At 36.8% G+C, this 5,475-nt stretch overlaps 1 pseudogene; it reads left to right on the forward strand.

The window, feature by feature from the left end:
- Positions 1–4,701: 4,701 nt before the first annotated feature.
- LOC113300746 lies at positions 4,702–4,801 on the forward strand (annotated as a pseudogene).
- Positions 4,802–5,475: the final 674 nt, after the last annotated feature.

Genomic DNA, 5,475 nt, shown 5'->3' on the forward strand with positions numbered 1-5,475 from the left:
CTTGTTTACCCCAATGTTGAGGCATTCTACAAGTAACAAGATAATTCACTATATTTGCATACCAAGGTGATTGAGAAACAAATAACGTTTGGTATCCTTCTTAGACAAAAGGTATTTCAAAGCAGCATGATCAATGTAGATTACGATCTTAGAACCTAATAGGTAGGATCTAAACTTATCCAACGCAAAAAAAAGGACTAACAGTTCCTTCTCGGTAGTTGTATAGTTCATTCTGGAATCATTCAGAGTTTTTCTAGAATAGTAAATCACATGAAGTAATTTGTTTTCTCGCTGACCTAGCACAACGCCTATAGCATAATCTGAAGCATCACACATAATTTCAAAGGGTAGGTTCGAGTTAGGTGTCTGGACTATCGGGGCAGTAGTGAGTAAATTATTAAGCTTCTCAAAATCCTTTAAACAAGCATCGTCAAAGACAAACTTAACATCTTTTGCAAGCAAATTTCAAAGAGGTCTAGAAATCAAGCTAAAATCCTTAATGAATCGACGGTAAAAACCTGCATGCTCTAGGAATGACCTAATATCTTTTACGGTTTTTGGGACCTGTAAAGTCTTAATAAGGTCAAATTTGTCTTTGTCTACCTCTATACCCTTTGAAGAAACGATGTGCCCTAATACAATTCCTGATTTAACCATGAAACGACATTTTTCCCAATTAAGCACTAAATTTTTTTCCTTACACCTAGTCAACACTAATGTCAAATGATGCAAGCACTCATCAAAAGATGAACCAAACACTGAAAAATCATCCATAAAGACCTCTAAAAACATTTCTACCATATCAGAAAATATGCTCATCATACAACGTTGAAAAATCGCAGGGGCATTACATAGCCCGAAAGGCATGCGTCTATACGCAAAGGTACCAAAGGGACAAGTAAAAGTGGTTTTTTCTTGGTCTTCTGGGGAAATAATGATCTGATTATCTCCAGAGTAGCCATCTAAGAAGCAATAATGACTATGTCCAGCTAATCGCTCTAGCATTTGGTCGATAAAAGGAAGGGGAAAGTGATCCTTCCTTGTGACCTTGTTCAATTTCCTACAGTCAATACATACACGCCATCCCGTGGTCACTCGGGTTGGGATTAACTCATTATTATCATTCTGGACTACAGTGATACCTGATTTCTTGGGGACAACCTGAACGGGGCTGACCCACTTACTGTCTGATATTGGGTAGATAATACCCGCATCTAACAACTTAAGCACCTCTTTTCGAACTACCTCTTTCATGTTAGGGTTCATTCGATGTTGCATCTCCCTAGAAGGTTTGGATTCTTCCTCTAAATGAATCTGATGCATACACACAGTAGGACTTATACCCTTAATGTCTGCTATAGTCCACCCTAAAGCTTCCTTATTGTCTTGAAGTACAGTTACTATCCTACTTTCCTGATTACTATCCAAATCAGAAGCTACAATCACAGGTAAAGTCTCAGATGGGCCTAAAAACACATACTTTAAAGTGGCAGGTAGTGGTTTAAGGTCCAACTTAGGGGGCTCTTCTAAAGAAGGAACTAGAGTAGTCTCATAAATTAGTAATGGATCGAACCTAGCCTTTCATCTATCAGTGTCTAACACAGGGGTAGAATCTAATAGAGAATTTACATGTTCAATAGTGTTATCGTCGTCAAAATCTAAACCAAAATGGGATAGACAACTTTCTAATGGGTCTTCAGACAAAATGTTTGGTAATGACTCCTGAACTAAGGCTTCTATCATGTTCACTTCTTCAACACATGTTTCATCTAGCTCATAAGGTAGCTTACTGACATTAAAAATGTTCATCTCCATAGTCATATTACCAAAAGATAAATTTATCACACCATTTCGACAGTTAATGATCGCATTAGACGTAGCTAAAAATGGGCGACCTAAAATCACAGGTATCTGGTTCTCTGGGTCAAGGACAGGTTGGGTATATAGGACCACGAAATCTACTGGATAAATAAACTTGTCAACCTTAATAAGAACATCCTCGATAACACCTCGAGGAATTTTAACAGACCTATCAGCTAACTGCAGTGTCATCTGAGTAGGTTTCATTTCACCAAGTCCTAGTTGTAAGTACAAATGGTACGACAGTAAGTTCACACTGGCTCCTAAGTCAAGTAAAGCTTTTTCTACCCGAAAGTTACCTATTGTGCAAGCAATGGTAGGGGAACCTGGGTCTTTGTACTTTGGAGTTGTGGTGTTCTGAATGATTGAACTTACGTGACTAGCTAAAATGGCTTTCTTATGGACGCTAAGTTTTCGCTTTCGCGTACACATATCCTTAAGGAACTTGGCATAAGCATGAATTTGACTAATTGCATCTAATAAAGGAAGGTTTATGGTAACTTGCTTAAAAATCTCCAATATGTCATTAAAGTTCGATTCCTTCTTTGTTGGTACTAATAGCTGGGAAAATGGGGCTCTAGGCACAGAATCAGACCTCTCAGGAACCGAATTGGCATCAGAAATTTTATCAGTCCCTGATCGATGTCGTATGCGTCAAAAATAATATTACTTTCTCACAACTTAAAATATATAATATAGCAAGGGTAAGAAAGGATCGTTCCCACAGAGAGGCTTTTTTTGTTATAAAATTTCAGTTTTCTTAGTAATCAAGGGGGATTTTTGTTTTTAACTAAGCAATAAAATAATTGGAATAATCAATAGAAGAAGATATTGGTCACGTGATACTATCATTCACAAACATGTATTTTCATCAATGACTAGAATTGATATTTTAATCTCTCATTTATTAAAAGTCCTAAGATATATTGATCGCAAGAGTATCCCGTTTATATTCTGATTTTATCACAAACAATATTAAAAGATGCTATTGTGAAATCTACCTAGAAAGCAACCTAAAGTGTGAAAGAACAATTAAGTTTAACACCCTAAGAGAAATAAGTTCTATGAAATAAGACTAATCAATGCAAACAAACGTGTAAAAGCACTAATTCGTTTTAACAAAGGTTATGATTCATATGTTACTAGTAGGATATATCACTACAAGCACTACCCACAATTATGCTACTTAGAATCAGGAATTTATCACTTTTTCGTATAATAAAACCTAATCTAGCAATAGATATGAAGACCAATCTAATTGATTCCGGACTCAATCAAACTAGCACTCAAATCATAAGACAATATAAACCATGATTCATAAACAATAAAGTTGAGACAAAACTAATTCATTGAATGAAATATCATTTGTGAAATCCACTTTATCCCATAACCAATAATAGTATTTAGTTTCTCATAGCTTTTAATTTCATCATAATCATAATCAAAAATGAAATGAAGAAGATGAATAATAAACGAAAGCAAACCCTAGTCGCCGCTCTCCAAAGTTCCAAGTAAAAAAATACGTCCTCTCCTTCTCAATTTCAGAAGAAACAATAATTGAGCGATTGATTCTCTGAATTTTAGGGTAGTGTAGGAATTAAAGTAGATACAGCCACCCAAGTGAGATGGATAAGGGGTAACCAGGGTGATTCTAGGCTCATTAGATAAGGACCACCGAAGTTCTCTGCTCCATGCTTCTTTAAACTAAGGTGTAGTGGTTGTCTTCTTTTCCTCCATTGTGCTTCCACTGGCACTTGCGCATGAAATGCTCCTTTACGCTCCAAATGGACATTTTTTCCTTCTTTTGCTCATAATGACTCCGAAGCACCTAGTAACTCAAAACGAAACATAAGATATATATTTTACAAGAAAACTAGTAAAGAAAGCATAAACATAGATATAAAATCAAGGTGTTTACAACACCTATCAGTCTCCTCAGCTAGTGGTGGTCCTGAGGGATGAGATCCTGAGGGGTGAACTACAGTATGTTCACTATCGGGCATGGTTACCTGATTGTCTACTACTCTACCACTCCTAAGGGTTCTAATAGCATTCAACTGATTCGATGCTTTTGCACCTACTTCATGAACTCCTCTAGGGTTGGGTTGTGTTTGGCTAGGAAACTTACCTTTTTCTCTTGAAGACTCGTGTATCAGACCAACCTGGATTTTTAACTCGGAAATAGCCTGACTGTTTTCTTGTCCTATCCTATTACTAGCTTGTACTGATAACTGAAATTTTTCAGTTTGTTGAGTTAACAAGGTGAGAGTCTCCTCTAAACTTAAGATTTTCTTATCTGACTGATTCTGAAACTGAGCCGGTCCTGAAAGATTCTTAGTATAGACAAAACCTGGGGGAGTATTAGAATTACTAAACTGACCTTGACTCTGGCCCTTAGACCTCGAAAGGTTCGGATGGTTTTTCCAACCAGGATTATAGGTTTCTGAATATGGGTCAAATTTCTGACGGTTGTCGAATCTAGTGTTATTATACAGAGCATTGACTTGCTCTTCATTATTTTGGCCTTCACAAAAAGGCTCCACTCGACCACTAGTGTGACCCACTTCTAAAGCTTCCAACCTTTTTGTTATATCAACAATTTTGGCATCTGACTCAAAGCCTCCTTCTACCCTATTAACGTTTCCTCTACCTAGAAGAATTGTTTTCTGGGGTCCCCTATTATTTTCCCATTGTTGGGTCTTTTTGGCGATTTCACTCAAAAATGTCATCACATCGTCAACTGTTTGGTTTTCAAACCCACCTGTACACATAGATTCTACTGTGGTTGTAGTGGGATAATCTAAACCCTCATAAAGGATCTGAACTAACCTAACCTTTTCTAGACCATGATGAGGACATTGGGTTAATAAATCATTGAACCTTTCCAAATACCTATACAAAGATTCTCAATCCTGTTGAGAAAACATGCATATTTGCGTCATAATAGACGATGTTTTGTGCCTAGGGAAAAACTTGTTCAAAAAGGCATATGTAAGTTGTTCATATGTTTCGATTGACCGGGAATCCAAACTATATTGCCACGATTTGGCTTTATCTTTCATGAAAAAGGGGAATAACCTTAGTTTCAAATCATCATCATCAAGGTTCCTAATTTTTAGAGTACTACAAAATTCCTCAAAGTCCCTAACATGGAAATAGGGGTATTCATTTTCTTTCCCTAAAAAGATTGGGAGCATCTGTAAGGTCCCAGGTTTAAGTTCATAATTGGCTTCCGTTTCAACTAACCTGATACACGAGGGACGAGTAGTCCTAGTCGGATTCAACAAAGCTTTCAAAGTTGTCATTTCTGGCTCTATCGAAGTAATAGGGATTCTCTCCTCAGTAAAATACGGACGATCAAAACTGGAATTTTCAAAAATTAGACTTTCTAAATAAAGGTAATCGAGATTCTTATATTTAATAAATCGACCTAGAGGGTCTCTTCTACGTTCAAGCATACAAAAGAATTTCCTAAATTGGAAGGGTAAGCAATCAAAAATCAAGGCCAACTCAACCAAATCAAACCTATTGATTTCTAGCAAACAAAAAGCATGATGGATCCACTTAGATTGTTTCTAGACCAGCTTCTACTCTTCCAAGAGGCAACTAGGTACA

This window comes from Papaver somniferum, chromosome 7, assembly GCF_003573695.1.
Source record: "Papaver somniferum cultivar HN1 chromosome 7, ASM357369v1, whole genome shotgun sequence".
In the NCBI taxonomy this organism is placed as follows: domain Eukaryota; kingdom Viridiplantae; phylum Streptophyta; class Magnoliopsida; order Ranunculales; family Papaveraceae; genus Papaver; species Papaver somniferum.